This window comes from Hemibagrus wyckioides, linkage group LG08 (assembly GCF_019097595.1).
Source record: "Hemibagrus wyckioides isolate EC202008001 linkage group LG08, SWU_Hwy_1.0, whole genome shotgun sequence".
NCBI classification, from domain to species: domain Eukaryota; kingdom Metazoa; phylum Chordata; class Actinopteri; order Siluriformes; family Bagridae; genus Hemibagrus; species Hemibagrus wyckioides.
The window spans coordinates 481725-504073 of NC_080717.1; positions in this window are offsets into that span (position 1 = coordinate 481725).

Sequence of the window (22349 nt, forward strand, 5' to 3'; positions counted from 1 at the left end):
GTTGAGCTGGACTGTGTTGAGCTGTACTGTGTGTTGAGCTGTACTGTGTTGAGCTCTACTGTGTGGTGGGCTGTACTGTGTTGAGCTGTGCTGTGTTGGGCTGTACTGTGTGCTGAGCTGGACTGTGTTGGGCTTTACTGTGTGTTGGGCTGTACTGTGTGTTGAGCTGTACTATGTGATGAGCTGTACTGTATTGGGCTGTATTGTGTGTTGGGCTGTACTGTGTGTTGAGCTGTACTATGTGATGAGCTGTACTGTGTTGGGTTGTGCTGTGTTGGGCTGTACTGTGTGTTGAGCTGTACTGTGTGTTGAGCTGTACTATGTGATGAGCTGTACTGTATTGGGCTGTACTGTGTGTTGGGCTGTACTGTGTGTTGAGCTGTACTGTGTGTTGGGCTGTACTCTGTTGGGCTGTACTGTGTGTTGAGCTGTACTGTGTTGGGCTTTACTGTGTGTTGAGCTGTACTGTGTTGAGCTGTACTGTGTGTTGAGCTGTACTGTGTTGGGCTTTACTGTGTGTTGGGCTGTACTGTGTGTTGAGCTGGACTGTGTTGAGCTGGACTGTGTTGGGCTGGACTGTGTTGGGCTGTACTGTGTTGGGCTGTACTGTGTTGAGCTGTACTGTGTGTTGAGCTGTACTGTGTTGGGCTTTACTGTGTGTTGGGCTGTATTGTGTTTTGAGCTGTACTGTGTGTTGAGCTGTACTGTGTGTTGAGCTGTACTGTGTTGGGCTGTACTGTGTGTTGGCCTGTATTGTGTGTTGAGCTGTACTGTGTTGGGCTGTACTGTATGTTGAGTTGTACTGTGTTGGGCTGTGCTATGTGTTGAGCTGCACTGTGTGTTGAGCTGTACTGTGCTGGACTGTACTGTGTGTTGAGCTGTACTGTGTGTTGAGCTGTACTGTGTTGGGCTGTACTGTGTGTTTAGCTGTACTGTGTTGGGCTGTACTGTACTGTGTTGAGGTGTACAGTGTTGGGCTGTACTGTGTGTTGGGCTGTATTGTTTGTTGGGCTGTACTGTGTGTTGAGCTATATTGTGTGTTGTGTTGAGCTGTACTGTGTTGGGCTGTAATCTGTGTTGGGCTCTACTGTGTTGAGCTGTACTGTGTGTTGAGCTGTACTGTGTGTTGAGCTGTACTGTGTGTTGAGATGTACTGTGTGTTGGGCTGTAGTGTGTGGAGAGCTGGACTGTGTTGGGCTGTACTGTGTGTTGAGCTGTACTGTGTTGGACTGTACTGTGTGTTGAGCTGTATTGTGTGTTGAGCTGGACTGTGTTGAGCTGGACTGTGTTGGGCTTTACTGTGTTGAGCTGGACTGTGTTGAACTGTACTGTGTTGAGCTGTACTGTGTGTTGAGCTGTACTATGTGATGAGCTGTACTGTATTGGGCTGTACTGTGTGTTGGGCTGTACTGTGTGTTGAGCTGTACTGTGTGTTGGGCTGTACTCTGTTGGGCTGTACTGTGTGTTGAGCTGTACTGTGTGTTGGGCTGTACTCTGTTGGGCTGTACTGTGTGTTGAGCTGTACTATGTGATGAGCTGTACTGTGTTGGGCTGTACTGTGTGTTGGGCTGTACTGTGTGTTGAGCTGTACTGTGTTTGGCTGTACTGTGTGTTGGGCTGTACTGTGTTGGGCTGTACTGTGTCTTGTGCTGTACTGTGTTGGGCTGTACTGTGTGCTGAGCTGGACTGTGTTGGGCTGTACTGTGTGTTGAGCTGGACTGTGTTGAGCTGTACTGTGTGTTGAGCTGTACTGTGTTGAGCTCTACTGTGTGGTGGGCTGTACTGTGTTGAGCTGTGCTGTGTTGGGCTGTACTGTGTGCTGAGCTGGACTGTGTTGGGCTTTACTGTGTGTTGGGCTGTACTGTGTGTTGAGCTGTACTATGTGATGAGCTGTACTGTATTGGGCTGTATTGTGTGTTGGGCTGTACTGTGTGTTGAGCTGTACTATGTGATGAGCTGTACTGTGTTGGGTTGTGCTGTGTTGGGCTGTACTGTGTGTTGAGCTGTACTGTGTGTTGAGCTGTACTATGTGATGAGCTGTACTGTATTGGGCTGTACTGTGTGTTGGGCTGTACTGTGTGTTGAGCTGTACTGTGTGTTGGGCTGTACTCTGTTGGGCTGTACTGTGTGTTGAGCTGTACTGTGTTGGGCTTTACTGTGTGTTGAGCTGTACTGTGTTGAGCTGTACTGTGTGTTGAGCTGTACTGTGTTGGGCTTTACTGTGTGTTGGGCTGTACTGTGTGTTGAGCTGGACTGTGTTGAGCTGGACTGTGTTGGGCTGGACTGTGTTGGGCTGTACTGTGTTGGGCTGTACTGTGTTGAGCTGTACTGTGTGTTGAGCTGTACTGTGTTGGGCTTTACTGTGTGTTGGGCTGTATTGTGTTTTGAGCTGTACTGTGTGTTGAGCTGTACTGTGTGTTGAGCTGTACTGTGTTGGGCTGTACTGTGTGTTGGCCTGTATTGTGTGTTGAGCTGTACTGTGTTGGGCTGTACTGTATGTTGAGTTGTACTGTGTTGGGCTGTGCTATGTGTTGAGCTGCACTGTGTGTTGAGCTGTACTGTGCTGGACTGTACTGTGTGTTGAGCTGTACTGTGTGTTGAGCTGTACTGTGTTGGGCTGTACTGTGTGTTTAGCTGTACTGTGTTGGGCTGTACTGTACTGTGTTGAGGTGTACAGTGTTGGGCTGTACTGTGTGTTGGGCTGTATTGTTTGTTGGGCTGTACTGTGTGTTGAGCTATATTGTGTGTTGTGTTGAGCTGTACTGTGTTGGGCTGTAATCTGTGTTGGGCTCTACTGTGTTGAGCTGTACTGTGTGTTGAGCTGTACTGTGTGTTGAGCTGTACTGTGTGTTGAGATGTACTGTGTGTTGGGCTGTAGTGTGTGGAGAGCTGGACTGTGTTGGGCTGTACTGTGTGTTGAGCTGTACTGTGTTGGACTGTACTGTGTGTTGAGCTGTATTTTGTGTTGAGCTGGACTGTGTTGAGCTGGACTGTGTTGGGCTTTACTGTGTTGAGCTGGACTGTGTTGAACTGTACTGTGTTGAGCTGTACTGTGTTAGGCTGGACTGTGTGTTGAACTGTACTGTGTTGGGCTGTACTGTGTTGAGCTGTACTGTGTTGGGCTGTACTGTGTTGGGCTGTACTGTGTGTTGAACTGTACTGTGTTGAGCTGTACTGTGTTGGGCTGTACTGTGTGTTGAGCTGTACTGTGCTGGGCTTTACTGTGTGTTGAGCTGTACTGTGTGTTGAGCTGTACTGTGTTGGGTTTTACTGTGTGTTGGGCTGTATTGTGTGTTGAGCTGTATTGTGTTGGGCTGTATTGTGTGTTTAGTTCTACTGTGTTGGGCTATACTTTGTTGAACTGTACTGTGTTGAGCTGTACTGTATTGGGCTGTACTGTGTTGAACTGTACTGTGTTAGGCTGTACTGTGTGTTGAACTGTACTGTGTTGGGCTGTACTGTGTTGAGCTGTACTGTGTTGGGCTGTACTGTGTTGGGCTGTACTGTGTGTTGAGCTGTGCTGTGTTGGGCTGTACTGTGTGTTGAGCTGTACTGTGTTGAGCTGTACTGTGTTGAGCTGTATTGTGTGTTGAGCTGTACTGTGTTGGGCTTTACTGTGTGTTGAGCTGGACTGTGTTGGGCTGTACTGTGTGTTGAGCTGTACTGTGTGTTGGGCTGTACTGTGTGTTGAGCTGTACTGTGTGTTGGGCTGTACTCTGTTGGGCTGTACTGTGTGTTGAGCTGTACTGTGTTGGGCTGTACTTTGTGTTGGGCTGTACTGTGTTTGGCTGTACTGTGTGTTGAGCTGTACTGTGTGTTGGGCTGTACTGTGTGTTGAGCTGTACTGTGTGTTGGGCTGTATTGTGTGTTGAGCTGTACTGTGTGTTGAGCTGTACTGTGTTGGGCTTTACTATGTGTTGGGCTGTATTGTGTGTTGAGCTGTACTGTGTTGGGCTGTACTGTATGTTGAGTTGTACTGTGTTGGGCTGTGCTATGTGTTGAGCTGCACTGTGTGTTGAGCTGTACTGTGCTGGACTGTACTATGTGTTGAGCTGTACTGTGTGTTGAGGTGTACAGTGTTGGGCTGTACTGTGTGTTGAGCTGTATTGTTTGTTGGGCTGTACTGTGTGTTGAGCTATACTGTGTGTTGTGTTGAGCTGTACTGTGTTGGGCTGTAATCTGTGTTGGGCTCTACTGTGTTGAGCTGTACTGTGTTGGACTGTACTGTGTGTTGTGCTGTACTGTGTGTTGAGCTGTACTGTGTTGGGCTGTACTGTGTGTTGGGCTGTACTGTGTTTGGCTGTACTGTGTGTTGAGCTGTACTGTGTGTTGGGCTGTACTGTGTGTTGAGCTGTACTGTGTGTTGGGCTGTACTCTGTTGGGCTGTACTGTGTGTTGAGCTGTACTGTGTTGGGCTGTACTTTGTGTTGGGCTGTACTGTGTTTGGCTGTACTGTGTGTTGAGCTGTACTGTGTGTTGGGCTGTACTGTGTGTTGAGCTGTACTGTGTGTTGGGCTGTACTCTGTTGGGCTGTACTGTGTGTTGAGCTGTACTGTGTGTTGAGCTGTACTATGTGATGAGCTGTACTGTGTTGGGCTGTACTGTGTGTTGGGCTGTACTGTGTGTTGAGTTGTACTGTGTTTGGCTGTACTGTGTGTTGGGCTGTACTGTGTTGGGCTGCACTGTGTCTTGAGCTGTACTGTGTTGGGCTGTACTGTGTGTTGAGCTGTACTGTGTTGGGCTGTGCTGTTTTGAGCTGTACTGTGTTGGGCTGTACTGTGTGTTGGGCTGTACTGTGTGTTGAGCTGGACTGTGTTGGGCTGTACTGTGTGTTGAGCTGTACTGTGTTGAGCTGTACTGTGTGTTGGGCTGTACTGTGTGTTGGGCTGTACTGTGTGTTGAGCTGTACTGTGTGTTGAGCTGTACTGTGTGTTGAGCTGTACTGTGTGTTGAGCTGTACTATGTGATGAGCTGTACTGTATTGGGCTGTACTGTGTGTTGGGCTGTACTGTGTGTTGAGCTGTACTGTGTGTTGAGCTGTACTGTGTGTTGAGATGTACTATGTGATGAGCTGTACTGTGTTGGGCTGTACTGTGTGTTGGGCTGTACTGTTTGTTGAGCTGTACTGTGTTTGGCTGTACTGTGTGTTGGGCTGTACTGTGTTGGGCTGTACTGTGTCTTGAGCTGTACTGTGTTGGGCTGTACTGTGTGTTGAGCTGTACTGTGTGTTGAGCTGTACTATGTGATGAGCTGTACAGTATTGGGCTGTACTGTGTGTTGGGCTGGACTGTGTGTTGAGCTGTACTGTGTGTTGGTCTGTACTGTGTGTTGGGCTGTACTGTGTGTTGGGCTGTACTGTGTTGGGCTGTACTGTGTGTTGAGCTGTACTGTGTGTTGAGCTGTACTATGTGATGAGCTGTACTGTGTTGGGTTGTGCTGTGTTGGGCTGTACTGTGTGTTGAGCTGTACTGTGTGTTGAGCTGTACTATGTGATGAGCTGTACTGTATTGGGCTGTACTGTGTGTTGGGCTGTACTGTGTGTTGAGCTGTACTGTGTGTTGGGCTGTACTCTGTTGGGCTGTACTGTGTGTTGAGCTGTACTGTGTGTTGGGCTGTACTCTGTTGGGCTGTACTGTGTGTTGAGCTGTACTATGTGATGAGCTGTACTGTGTTGGGCTGTACTGTGTGTTGGGCTGTACTGTGTGTTGAGCTGTACTGTGTTTGGCTGTACTGTGTGTTGGGCTGTACTGTGTTGGGCTGTACTGTGTCTTGAGCTGTACTGTGTTGGGCTGTACTGTGTGCTGAGCTGGACTGTGTTGGGCTGTACTGTGTGTTGAGCTGGACTGTGTTGAGCTGTACTGTGTGTTGAGCTGTACTGTGTTGAGCTCTACTGTGTGGTGGGCTGTACTGTGTTGAGCTGTGCTGTGTTGGGCTGTACTGTGTGCTGAGCTGGACTGTGTTGGGCTTTACTGTGTGTTGGGCTGTACTGTGTGTTGAGCTGTACTATGTGATGAGCTGTACTGTATTGGGCTGTATTGTGTGTTGGGCTGTACTGTGTGTTGAGCTGTACTATGTGATGAGCTGTACTGTATTGGGCTGTACTGTGTGTTGGGCTGTACTGTGTGTTGAGCTGTACTGTGTGTTGGGCTGTACTCTGTTGGGCTGTACTGTGTGTTGAGCTGTACTGTGTGTTGAGCTGTACTATGTGATGAGCTGTACTGTGTTGGGCTGTACTGTGTGTTGGGCTGTACTGTGTGTTGAGCTGTACTGTGTTTGGCTGTACTGTGTGTTGGGCTGTACTGTGTCTTGAGCTGTACTGTGTTGGGCTGTACTGTGTGCTGAGCTGGACTGTGTTGGGCTGTACTGTGTGTTGAGCTGGACTGTGTTGAGCTGTACTGTGTGTTGAGCTGTACTGTGTTGAGCTGTACTGTGTTGGGCTGTACTGTGTGTTGAGCTGTACTGTGTGTTGAGCTGTGCTGTGTTGGGCTGTACTGTGTGCTGAGCTGGACTGTGTTGGGCTTTACTGTGTGTTGGGCTTTACTGTGTGTTGGGCTGTACTGTGTGTTGGGCTGTACTGTGTGTTGGGCTGTACTGTGTGTTGAGCTGTACTGTGTGTTGAGCTGTACTATGTGATGAGCTGTACTGTATTGGGCTGTACTGTGTGTTGGGCTGTACTGTGTGTTGAGCTGTACTGTGTGTTGAGATGTACTATGTGATGAGCTGTACTGTGTTGGGCTGTACTGTGTGTTGGGCTGTACTGTTTGTTGAGCTGTACTGTGTTTGGCTGTACTGTGTGTTGGGCTGTACTGTGTTGGGCTGTACTGTGTCTTGAGCTGTACTGTGTTGGGCTGTACTGTGTGTTGAGATGTACTATGTGATGAGCTGTACTGTGTTGGGCTGTACTGTGTGTTGGGCTGTACTGTTTGTTGAGCTGTACTGTGTTTGGCTGTACTGTGTGTTGGGCTGTACTGTGTTGGGCTGTACTGTGTCTTGAGCTGTACTGTGTTGGGCTGTACTGTGTGTTGAGCTGTACTGTGTGTTGAGCTGTACTATGTGATGAGCTGTACAGTATTGGGCTGTACTGTGTGTTGGGCTGGACTGTGTGTTGAGCTGTACTGTGTGTTGGTCTGTACTGTGTGTTGGGCTGTACTGTGTGTTGGGCTGTACTGTGTTGGGCTGTACTGTGTGTTGAGCTGTACTGTGTGTTGAGCTGTACTATGTGATGAGCTGTACTGTGTTGGGTTGTACTGTGTTGGGCTGTACTGTGTGTTGAGCTGTACTGTGTGTTGAGCTGTACTATGTGATGAGCTGTACTGTATTGGGCTGTACTGTGTGTTGGGCTGTACTCTGTTGGGCTGTACTGTGTGTTGAGCTGTACTATGTGATGAGCTGTACTGTGTTGGGCTGTACTGTGTGTTGGGCTGTACTGTGTGTTGAGCTGTACTGTGTGTTGAGCTGTACTCTGTTGGGCTGTACTGTGTGTTGAGCTGTACTGTGTGTTGAGCTGTACTATGTGATGAGCTGTACTGTGTTGGGCTATACTGTGTGTTGGGCTGTACTGTGTGTTGAGCTGTACTGTGTTTGGCTGTACTGTGTGTTGGGCTGTACTTTGTCTTGAGCTGTACTGTGTTGGGCTGTACTGTGTGCTGAGCTGGACTGTGTTGAGCTGTACTGTGTGTTGAGCTGTACTGTGTTGAGCTCTACTGTGTGTTGGGCTTTACTGTGTGGTGGGCTGTACTGTGTTGAGCTGTGCTGTGTTGGGCTGTACTGTGTGCTGAGCTGGACTGTGTTGGGCTGTACTGTGTGTTGAGCTGGACTGTGTTGAGCTGTACTGTGTGTTGAGCTGTACTGTGTTGAGCTCTACTGTGTGTTGGGCTTTACTGTGTGGTGGGCTGTACTGTGTTGAGCTGTGCTGTGTTGGGCTGTACTGTGTGCTGAGCTGGACTGTGTTGGGCTTTACTGTGTGTTGGGCTGTACTGTGTGTTGAGCTGTACTATGTGATGAGCTGTACTGTATTGGGCTGTACTGTGTGTTGGGCTGTACTGTGTGTTGAGCTGTACTGTGTGTTGGGCTGTACTGTGTGTTGAGCTGTACTATGTGATGAGCTGTACTGTGTTCGGCCGTACTGTGTGTTGGGCTGTACTGTGTGTTGGGCTGTACTCTGTTGGGCTGTACTGTTTGTTGAGCTGTACTGTGTGTTGAGCTGTACTATGTGATGAGCTGTACTGTGTTGGGCTGTACTGTGTGTTGGGCTGTACTGTGTGTTGAGCTGTACTGTGTTTGGCTGTACTGTGTGTTGGGCTGTACTGTGTCTTGAGCTGTACTGTGTTGGGCTGTACTGTGTGCTGAGCTGGACTGTGTTGGGCTTTACTGTGTGTTGGGCTGTACTGTGTGTTGGGCTGTACTGTGTGTTGAGCTGTACTGTGTTGAGCTGTACTGTGTGTTGGGCTGTACTGTGTTGGGCTGTACTGTGTGTTGAGCTGTACTGTGTGTTGGGCTGTACTGTGTGTTGAGCTGTACTGTGTGTTGGGCTGTACTGTGTTGGGCTGTACTGTGTGTTGAGCTGTACTGTGTTGGGTTGTACTGAACTGTAGTCCTGTTCCTTGGTGAGTGTGTTCCTCTTTCCTCTACCCAGCCTCTGATCAGTACCTTCAGCTGAATCATTATTAAATAATCATTAACAATGTTACTGGATAAACCTCAGTAGAGGTTACGATGGATCATGTTTAGAAACCTGAACCTTCATCACGTTCCAGACCGCGACCTCTAGCTGATGAGCTCTGGACAGGTTCTGTATCTGTAGTAACCAGGAAGTGGTTTGGGTTTCAGCAGAAGTTCCGTCTGTCAGCTTTCAGGAGAAATAATCCTGAATGATGGAGGTCAGATGTGTGATGAAGGAGGATAAAGCAGTATAGATGATGATGATGAGTGCTGGAGTGAATGTTTTACTTTAACCATAGCAAATAATTCTTATGTGAAATCCCAGATCATTTTCTTCCAGCTGTAATTATTTCTGCAACTTCAGTTCAGGATTATAAATATTTACTGAATTCATTCTGTTTTAATGATGAAGACGTTGGTGTGATTGATGAAGAGTAACGACGGGAAACTGTATTTAACAGAAAATCACACGACGCTCCATCTCATCATCATCACAGCAGATCTTCATCACAGATGGGACTTTAACGTCCTGTGCTCCTCACACCGTGGTCAGAAACTCCTCACCGCTCTGTATGACCAGAAGCTGTTCACATCTACAGCATTAAACACGTTTAGATTTCTATCACACTTAATTACACTAAATTTTAACCAATAATCTTTTAGATGAAGAAATAACCAGATAAAACTGATATTATCTTCTCTCTCGTCTTTATTTATTTCTCTTCTCATCATTCACTGCTGCATTCTCTTTACTCACTTTAATCACATTTAACACAGTAATGGAATAATTAGACATGTTGATTAGACATTTTTATCTGTTTGTGTTTCTTTTTTAATAAAACCTGCAGAACTGCTGATCACGTCCACTTCAGTTCTCAGTTTGTGATTATTAAATATATTTTATTAATTTTTTTTTCACTCTCAGACATCTCTGATTAACTCCAGAGTAAAGACAGAGCGCAGGACAACTCTGAGCTGAAAGCAGAGAGGATTCAGGTTTAATAAGAGAGAAAAGTGTGTGTTTCTGTCTCAAACACACACACACTGTCTGGGGAGACAGGACACTCGGTTTTGTTTTCTTCCTAGTGTTTTTATTGGTGTGTGTGTGTGTGTGAGTATGTGTCTGAACTGAATGTGTGTGTGTGTGTGTGTGTGAGATAAGTGGACAACAATGCAATACTTCAAGTAAAAACACTTGAAGAGAAAATAAATCTTGAAGAGTTTAGCCGAGTCTCTGAGGCTCACACTCATTCCTCCGAGTCGCCGGAGTCGTGGCCGGATTCTGCCTCGCTGACGTGATGAAGATTTGAAGAAAATGTCATGCATGAACTCAGACAGAGAGCATGTGTGTGTGTGTGTGCATCAGCCATTCCATCACCGCCAGTCAGACACTGGTGAGATTTTGGGTCGCAGTTAGCCGTTAGCGTCCCTGTGGACTCCTCCAGAAAAAAATCGAGCACTACTCGAGTCGTTAGTGGATTCTGGGATTCAGTCCAACTCCTTTGCCGTTCTCGAGCTGCTCAGCTCCGGCGGCGCTATTTATAAACCCGCAGTATTACTCACATTCCTCACGGCCACGAACACTGACAGGCTTCAGCACTCTGACAGATTTCACTGTGCAGCGCTGCTAATAACGTGCACAACTACTTGCTAAAGAGCAGCGTAACGCTTGACTGATGGATGACAACGTCACACTGCATCCAGCATCCTCCAGGAAAAACACACCGATTAGCATGAGCAAGAATTTAAGGTCAGAGCTGAGTGACACTCAACAGTTATAATGACAAACGCCAGGTGTTAGCATGAATTACTCATAATTACCCACAATGCACCGAGAGCATATGTCTGTTTAACACCGTGGAAAAAAAACACTTGGATAAATAACAGCTAGTTAGCCAATTACACGGCCAGCTGCCTCAGACACTCCCCCTCTCTCACTCAGACACGCCTATCTGTTCCACTCTGACACACCCACTTAAAAGCCCCTCCCACTGTTATCAGGACTTACAGATCCTCCAAATTAAACCAAGAACTGGAGCATTTCCAGATAACTGGTTCTGCTCCTTCTCTCTCTCTCAGTCTGGATCCTGCGCTCCGTCTCGGGGGTCACATCGCCCCTCTTTTCCTTCGTAACACAAACAAGGCAAAAGATTTATGACGGAACTTAATTGGGCCTCTTTTGTTTAGATGTTGTGTAATTGACACCGCTGGGATCTGCGCGATCATAAATACTCTCATTACTGTCACTTTGGCTGGGATTTATTAGAGCAAGCACGCTGAAGTGGAAGATGAAAAGAAAAATGAGTGTGTGTGTGTGTGTGTGTGTGTGTGTGTGTGATGTATAGATTCAAAAGGTTTTTTTTGCTCTTTCTCGGACTCAGCGGTAAATCCCTAATCTCAGTTCTACAAGCTTTACTGACGTGACTCTAGACATCTGCAGTACTGAGAAGAAGAACTCTAATTAATAAACATAGTACTAATAATCCTGAGTTTCCCTGGCTACATAAAAACTTAAGAACCTAGAGATGATCGAATAAAAGGTAAACAATTTTGTAATCTTTAAACAGAAAAAAAAGTAAAACCAAAAGAAGCAAAAAAACTAAGACAATCAGGTGTGTGTGTGTGTGTGTGTGTGTGTTCAGTCACTGTGATCTCAGATACAGTGTGCTGTTGGTTTAGAGTCAGAGAGCTCTATGTATTAGTGTGTGATCCACTGGCTGATGTAGTTTAGTTGTAGTGATGTAATGTGATGAGGTCTGGATGTTGTATAGTTGTTCCTGCAGTGTGATGGTGTGTGTTATTGAGCTGAAGTTCAGGAGCAGTCTGGTGAGGAGACTCTTCTTGGCTCTGCAGGGTTTGTGGTGAGAGCTCTGAAGGTCTCTGTGTTTCAGCTGGAGATGATATTTGATGGATATTTTCTGAATTTTGAGCAGTGATGGGAATTCAGCTCGGTGGCTGTTATTTGTGGTGTTTCTGTGGGTTTGTAGCGTGGATTTACTGAATCGTATGTGTATTAATTCTGCAGAAATGTTGGAGAAGAAGGGATGAGATAAATGTTCCTCAGGTCTGTAGGATGAGAGAAGACTGTGAGGAAGGCTAATGTTTAATGTTCCACATTAGCACTCTTGTCTGGTTAGTGTTCTTAGGAGAACATCAGAATGCAGGAACATGTTGCTTTAGATGGTTTTCACACCTGAGAGTTGAGATGTTTGTGAGCTCAGGAGCACTCCTGCAGCAGCACTGTGAGCTAGCTCTTCAATACTCCACATTAGCACAAACTTTAGCATGGTTCTTTTTTAGTGACGCAGTATTTATATTTCTGTACATCGTCCCAAACCACATGATCTTTTTTAAAATCTCAAGGACCCTAGAATGAATTTCATCAAACCCCAGCATTTGAGATAGAGCCCCAGCCTTATTTCTGGTCTATTCCTCCGTTCCTGCCTCAGCGGATCGATGCGAGCTTCTCATCGCACTCTGTAATTCGGCCTGCTCCAAATTCAGGCGCTGATTTTCATCCAGTTCGCGTCCCAGCTAAGTTTAAAAAAAACAAAAAGCAGCTAAGCTGATGTGAAACACAGCTGAATCAAGGTTATTCAAGTCTTTATTATTTTTCCCTCCCCTCCGTACTGGAGTCTTCTGTCAAAATGTGTTTGGTTGACCCTCGATATCGCCAGTGGATCGATGAATAATTCATGTCTTCTGTGTTATTTGTGCATTTGCTTATTTATGAAGGGAGAGTATGGAGTGCTGCTTGATGGCTCTGAGGCGCAGCGGGCGAATGAAGACATGCTGAAGTCAGAGAGAGAGAGAGAGAGAGAGAGAGAGAGAGACTGAATGAGAGAGAGAGAGAGAGAGAGAGAGAGAGAAAGAAAGAGAGAGAAAGACAGAGAGACTGAATGAGAGAGAGAGAGAGAGAGAGAGAGAGACTGAATGAGAGAGAGAGAAAGACAGAGAGACTGAATGAGAGAGAGAGAGAGAGAGAGACAGAGAGAGAGAGAAAGGGAGAGAGAGAGAGAGAGAGAAAGGGAGGGAGAGATAAATTAATGACATAATAAAGTTGTCATTCAGCTGCGAGTCCTGCAGGAGGGTGGTATCTGATTTGTTCTACATCAGACTGATTAGATCCCTACAGGAAGTTGACCGGTCACTCAGCGACACTTCCACACAATGTAGCAGTGAAGATGACACCTACAGTCACAGAGCTGTGATTTCAGCTCACAGGAATTTCTTACGATGCTGAAAAAAAGCAACGAATCTAAACGGCTCGAATAATTCCTCAAAAAAAATTTACAGCTCACGTGATCCCACGTCTCTCCACGTCGCTGCTTTCAACTTTAGACCTTCATGTTCCACCAGCAGCAGTCGCTACACACCCTGAGACACGTGACGTGAGACGTGTTAGCGTGAGTGTGCAGTCACGGATCTGAGCGTCTGAATTATTCCACTTCATCAGCAGATGCTTTGGTGCTTCATTTTCTCTCCAGCCTTAAAAGCAGGTACATGTCTGAGCTTTAGAGGCAGGGTTGCCAGGTGTGTGATATTTCTGAAGAATCTGGATTTATCATTTTCAATTTATAATTAAAGGTTGAGGCCAGTTTAATAGTAACACTCTGTGATCTGATTCATTCACTGTGAGGTTTTTGTCAAATGTACAACAACACAAATATATTTAAAAAAAACCCACATCTTATTTGAAATTTAACACTTTTTTTATACCGCAAATTTGTTGAGAAAAAGGTTAATTTGATTTTAATTTGATTTTATATTAATCACTCACTTTGCCTTTTCTGTCTTTAAAAAGCATTCTCTAATCTTTAGAATAAAAGCAATTGAGGATATAATAATAATAATAATAATAATAATAATAATAATAATAATAATAATAATAATAATAATAATTCTCAGTCCCATCAGGAGAATTAAAAGGTTTTCATTCCTCCGTCTGGTGTTTACTCTGATCAGTGCTGTGATAAAGAGAGAAGCAGGGATTACAGCTGCACTGCTATAAAATCTGCAGACACAGCCTGGGGCATCGGGGCACAATGGTGCTAAGTAGGGAACACTACAGCGAGGTTAAGCTCCCTTCCTAAACACACTACAGGCGAATTCCGTCTTCACTAAATCTCATTACACTGACAACAAGGAGAGAGCGAGAAGATGAGATAGGGTTTCCTGCTGGAAAAATAAGACCAGCTTTCTGTGGGATTTGGGTTCGAGAGATTATAGTAAGTACAGTGAGGTAGCCTCGGGGTGTGTGTGTGTGTGAGGTATGTGTGTGTTTGTGTGAGGTATGTGTATGTGTGTGTATGTGATTCTCTCACCATCACTTTGATTTCTATGGTTCTTCATGTTTCTTTAAACCTGGCGGTGTTTGTGTGACTTACACTTCAGGTACTGAATCTGTCCAAATATGACCACTGGCAGTGTGTGTGTCTGTGTGTGTGTGTCTGTGTGTGTGTGTCTGTGTGTGTGTCTGTGTGTGTGTGTCTGTGTGTGTGTGTGTGTGTGTGTAAAGGTGAAATGGTAAAAAAGGTGGTTTAACACAAATAATAATAGTGAATTAAGGGATTTACAGAAAACTAAAATAAATGGCACAGTAATTAAACAGACTGAGAAAGAATGAGTGAGAGAGAGAGAGAGAAGGAGTGGAGCAATAGATAGTGATAGAGTGATGGAGGTACAATAGCGAGTATGAGGGTGATAGAAATAACGAAGGATTAAAAGTGATAGAGTGATAGCATAAGAGAGTGAGATAGTGATGGAGGGAAAGCAAAAGATTGATGTGTGATAGAGTAATAAAGGGAAAGAGTGATAGAGAGAGGATGATATAGAAATAAATAGAATGTGTGATAGAGAGAGGATGACAGAATAATAAAAGCAGAGAGTGATAGAGAGAGAATGATAGAGCAATAAAGAGATAGAGTGACAGAGATAAAGTGATAGAGGCAGCAGAGACAAGGGGATAGAGGGAGGATGACTGATGGATGGAGAGAGATAGATAGAGCAGAGTGATAGTGCAGTAGAATGATAAAAGGAGGATGATAAAGAGACAGAGAGAGATAGAAATAGGAAGACAGAGGAATAGAGTGGTAGAGCAGATAGACTGATATAGAGTGAATGAGGGAGTGATGGACTGATAGAGTGAGGTGTGTTAAAGCTGTGGTTGTTGAAACACCTATAACATCACCAACACTAACAACACCACCAACACCAACACTAACAACACCACCATCAACACCAACACTAACAACACCACCATCAACACCAACACTAACAACACCACCATCAAGACCACCAACACCATCATCACCAACACTAACAACACCACCATCAACACCAACACTAACAACACCACCATCAACACCAACACTAACAACACCACCATCAACACCAACACTAACAACACCACCATCAAGACCACCAACACCATCAACACCAACACTAACAACACCACCATCAACACCAACACTAACAACACCACCATCAACACCAACACTAACAACACCACCATCAAGACCACCAACACCATCATCACCAACACTAACAACACCACCATCAACACCAACACTAACAACACCACCATCAACACCAACACTAACAACACCACCATCAAGACCACCAACACCATCAACACCAACACTAACAACACCACCATCAACACCAACACTAACACCACCATCAAGACCACCATCAACACCAACACTAACAACACCACCAACACCAACACTAACAACACCACCATCAAGACCACCATCAACACCAACACTAACAACACCACCATCAACACCAACACTAACAACACCACCATCAAGACCACCAACACCATCAACACCAACACTAACACCACCATCAAGACCACCAACACTAACAACACCACCATCAAGACCACCAACACCATCATCACCAACACTAACAACACCACCATCAACAGCAACACTAACAATACCACCATCAAGACCACCAACACCATCAACACCAACACTAACACCACCATCAACACCAACACTAACAACACCACCATCAAGACCACCAACACCATCAACACCAACACTAACAACACCACCATCAACACCAACACTAACAACACCACCATCAACACCAACACTAACACCACCACCATCAAGACCACCAACACCATCAACACCAACACTAACAACACCACCATCAACACCAACACTAACAACACCACCATCAAGGCCACCATCAACACCAACACTAACAACACCACCAACACCAACACTAACAACAACACCAACACCAACACTAACAACACCACCATCAAGACCACCAACACCATCAACACCAACACTAACAAGACCACCATCAACACCAACACTAACAACACCACCATCAAGACCACCAACACCATCAACACCAACACTAACACCACCATCAAGACCACCAACACTAACAACACCACCATCAAGACCACTAACAACACCACCATCAAGACCACCAACACTAACACCACCATCAACACCAACACTAACACCACCATCAAGACCACCACCAACACCATCAACACCACCATCAACACCAACACTAACAACACCACCAACACCAACACTAACAACACCACCATCAAGACCACCAACACCATCAACACCAACACTAACAACACCACCATCAAGACCACCAACACCATCATCACCAACACTAACAACACCACCATCAACACCAACACTAACAACACCACCATCAACACCAACACTAACAACACCACCATCAAGACCACCAACACCATCAACACCAACACTAACAACACCACCATCAACACCAACACTAACAACACCACCATCAACACCAACACTAACAACACCACCATCAAGACCACCAACACCATCATCACCAACACTAACAACACCACCATCAACACCAACACTAACAACACCACCATCAACACCAACACTAACAACACCACCATCAAGACCACCAACACCATCAACACCAACACTAACAACACCACCATCAACACCAACACTAACACCACCATCAAGACCACCATCAACACCAACACTAACAACACCACCAACACCAACACTAACAACACCACCAACACCAACACTAACAACACCACCATCAAGACCACCATCAACACCAACACTAACAACACCACCATCAACACCAACACTAACAACACCACCATCAAGACCACCAACACCATCAACACCAACACTAACACCACCATCAAGACCACCAACACTAACAACACCACCATCAAGACCACCAACACCATCATCACCAACACTAACAACACCACCATCAACAGCAACACTAACAATACCACCATCAAGACCACCAACACCATCAACACCAACACTAACACCACCATCAACACCAACACTAACAACACCACCATCAAGACCACCAACACCATCAACACCAACACTAACAACACCACCATCAACACCAACACTAACAACACCACCATCAACACCAACACTAACACCACCACCATCAAGACCACCAACACCATCAACACCAACACTAACAACACCACCATCAACACCAACACTAACAACACCACTATCAAGGCCACCATCAACACCAACACTAACAACACCACCAACACCAACACTAACAACAACACCAACACTAACAACACCACCATCAAGACCACCATCAACACCAACACTAACAAGACCACCATCAACACCAACACTAACAACACCACCATCAAGACCACCAACACCATCAACACCAACACTAACACCACCATCAAGACCACCAACACTAACAACACCACCATCAAGACCACTAACAACACCACCATCAAGACCACCAACACTAACACCACCATCAACACCAACACTAACACCACCATCAAGACCACCACCAACACCATCAACACCACCATCAACACCAACACTAACAACACCACCAACACCAACACTAACAACACCACCATCAAGACCACCAACACCATCAACACCAACACTAACAACACCACCATCAAGACCACCAACACCATCAACACCAACACTAACAACACCACCATCAACAACACCACCAACACCAACACTAACAACACCACCATCAACACCAACACTAACAACACCACCATCAACAACACCACCATCAACACCAACACTAACACCACCATCAACACCAACACTAACAACACCACCATCAACACCAACACTAACAACACCACCATCAACACCAACACTAACAACACCACCATCAAGACCACCAACACCATCAACACCAACACTAACACCACCATCAAGACCACCAACACTAACAACACCACCATCAAGAACACCAACACCATCATCATCAACACTAACAACACCACCATCAAGACCACCATCAACACCAACACTAACAACACCACCATCAACACCAACACTAACAACACCACCATCAAGACCACCAACACCATCAACACCAACACTAACACCACCATCAACACCAACACTAACAACACCACCATCAAGACCACCAACACCAACACTAACAACACCACCATCAACACCAACACTAACAACACCACCATCAACACCAACACTAACAACACCACCATCAAGACCACCAACACCATCAACACCAACACTAACAACACCACCATCAACACCAACACTAACAACACCACCATCAAGGCCACCATCAACACCAACACTAACAACACCACCAACACCAACACTAACAACAACACCAACACCAACACTAACAACACCACCATCAAGACCACCATCAACACCAACACTAACAAGACCACCATCAACACCAACACTAACAACACCACCATCAAGACCACCAACACTAACAACACCACCATCAAGACCACTAACAACACCACCATCAAGACCACCAACACTAACACCACCATCAACACCAACACTAACACCACCATCAAGACCACCACCAACACCATCAACACCACCATCAACACCAACACTAACAACACCACCAACACCAACACTAACAACACCACCATCAAGACCACCAACACCATCAACACCAACACTAACAACACCACCATCAAGACCACCAACACCATCAACACCAACACTAACAACACCACCATCAACACCAACACTAACAACACCACCATCAACAACACCACCAACACCAACACTAACAACACCACCATCAACACCAACACTAACAACACCACCATCAACAACAACACCACCATCAACACCAACACTAACACCACCATCAACACCAACACTAACAACACCACCATCAACACCAACACTAACAACACCACCATCAACACCAACACTAACAACACCACCGTCAACAACAACACCACCATCAACACCAACACTAACAACACCACCATCAACACCAACACTAACAACACCACCATCAACACCAACACTAACAACACCACCGTCAACAACAACACCACCATCAACACCAACACTAACAACACCACCATCAACAACAACACCACCATCAACACCAACACTAACAACACCACCATCAACACCAACACTAACAACACCACCGTCAACAACAACACCACCATCAACACCAACACTAACAACACCACCATCAACACCAACACTAACAACACCACCATCAACACCAACACTAACAACACCACCGTCAACAACACCACCACCATCAACACCAACACTAACAACACCACCATCAACACCAACACTAACAACACCACCATCAACACCAACACTAACAACACCACCATCAACAACACCACCATCAACACCAACACTAACAACACCACCATCAAGACCACCAACACCATCAACACCAACACTAACACCAACAACACCATCAAAACCAACCTCAACACCATCACCACCATCAACATCACCAACACCACTATCAAAACCAACAGCATCAAGAACAATGCCATCATCAACACTGTATGCTCTGTACTCCAGCTGAGGTCCTTCAGATCTGTGTATGTGAGAAAGTTTCCATCATTCAGTCTTTTTAATTTTCCTGGTTTTAGGGAAGAGGAGTGTCTCCGTTCCAGCAGTAGTGTGTGTCCCACTCGGCTGTAGGAGTGTCCTCTACTCACTTGGACAGCACTGCAGCATGTCCTGGGCTGAGGGGACAGAACAGCCCTAAGTAGGGACCCTACAGAGGGGTCAGATATTCATTTATGCGCCTCGTATCCTGAGCTAAGAAGTGAGACAGAAACAGAGAGACAGACAGAGTGAATATAGAGCAGGTACAAGCTGTCTGTCACTGAGAGCTGTCACTGTGTGTGTGTGTGTGTGTGTTAGCATGCTAGCACTGGGCCAGATTCCTGCTGGAACCTCATTATCTGAAGAACACGGGACTTCCAGCATTCGCTTCACTGCAGCTCTGTGTCTCAGTGTGATAATATAATATAATATAATATAATATAATATAATATAATATAATATAATATAATATAATATAATATAATATAATATAATTTGTTTTTGTCACATTAAAACACCACAGAGAAGTTTATCATAAATTATTCAAGATTATCTGGTAAATAAATATTTCATTTAGATAGAATAAGAACACATCTTAGTTATATTCATAAATATATATTTTTTATTCTCTCATCTACATCATCCAGAAAAGATGACGTTCAAGAAGAACAAATCACTAATAAATAAACAAATAAATAAATAAGAGGTGAAATGTAATATTAAATATTTACAAGTAAATTAATCTAGAAGTAAAGTCCTGAAATAGAGAATATAAATTTAATGTTATTATTAATATTAATATTACTAAAGGTCCTGAAGGTGAAGTGGAGCAGAGTATTATAATTCCTCACACTCCTCACACTTCTTCTTTTTCTTTTCCTTTTTGCAATGCTTTGTTTCTAAGGCCAAATGTCCGACTGTGGAGTCAGAAAACTGTGTTTTTAATTATTAATTCAGAATTATAATTATTATTACAACTCAAATTAATCTCCTGCTTACACAACTACACTTTCTGTTCATTCACAGAATAATTAGCTAAGATAAACTGTCTTTATTTCTCACATATACATTACTGCACAGGGAAATTCTTTCTTCACATATCCCATATGTGGCCCTAACTTGGCAGAGCTGGGGCTTGAACCCTGACCTTCCAGTCAAGGACCCAGAGCCTTCACCACTTGAGCCACCACCCCATTTATAATCCCACTCTCAGTGTTTATAATGATTTATAATCCCACTCTCAGTGTTTATAATGATTTATAATCCCACTCTCAGTGTTTATAATGATTTATAATCCCACTCTCAGTGTTTATAATGATTTATATTCCCACTCTCAGTGTTTATAATGATTTATAATCCCACTCTCAGTGTTTATAATGATTTATAACCCCACTCTCAGTGTTTATAATGATTTATAACCCCACTCTCGGTGTTTATAATGATTTATAACCCCACTCTCGGTGTTTATAATGATTTATAATCCCACTCTCGGTGTTTATAATGATTTATAATCCCACTCTCGGTGTTTATAATGATTTATAATCCCACTCTCGGTGTTTATAATGATTTATAATCCCACTCTCGGTGTTTATAATGTTTTATAATCCCACTCTCGGTGTTTATAATGTTTTATAATCCCACTCTCTGTGTTTATAATGATTTATAATCCCACTCTCAGTGTTTATAATGATTTATAATCCCACTCTCAGTGTTTATAATGATTTATAATCCCACTCTCAGTGTTTATAATGATTTATAATCCCACTCTCAGTGTTTATAATGTATGTTTATCCCACTCTCAGTGTTTATAAGGTTTTATAATCCCACTCTCAGTGTTTATAATGATTTATAATCCCACTCTCAGTGTTTATAATGTATGTTTATCTCACTCTCTGTGTTTATAATGATTTATAATCCCACTCTCAGTGTTTATAATGATTTATAATCCCACTCTCAGTGTTTATAATGATTTATAATCCCACTCTCAGTGTTTATAATGTATGTTTATCCCACTCTCAGTGTTTATAAGGTTTTATAATCCCACTCTCAGTGTTTATAATGATTTATAATCCCACTCTCAGTGTTTATAATGATTTATAATCCCACTCTCAGTGTTTATAATGATTTATAATCCCACTCTCAGTGTTTATAATGATTTATAACCCCACTCTCAGTGTTTATAATGATTTATAACCCCACTCTCAGTGTTTATAATGATTTATAATCCCACTCTCAGTGTTTATAATGATTTATAATCCCACTCTCAGTGTTTATAATGATTTATATTCCCACTCTCAGTGTTTATAATGATTTATAATCCCACTCTCAGTGTTTATAATGATTTATAATCCCACTCTCAGTGTTTATAATGATTTATAACCCCACTCTCGGTGTTTATAATGATTTATAATCCCACTCTCGGTGTTTATAATGATTTATAATCCCACTCTCGGTGTTTATAATGATTTATAATCCCACTCTCGGTGTTTATAATGATTTATAATCCCACTCTCTGTGTTTATAATGATTTATAATCCCACTCTCAGTGTTTATAATGATTTATAATCCCACTCTCAGTGTTTATAATGATTTATAATCCCACTCTCAGTGTTTATAATGATTTATAATCCCACTCTCAGTGTTTATAATGTATGTTTATCCCACTCTCAGTGTTTATAAGGTTTTATAATCCCACTCTCAGTGTTTATAATGATTTATAATCCCACTCTCAGTGTTTATAATGATTTATAATCCCACTCTCAGTGTTTATAATGATTTATAACCCCACTCTCGGTG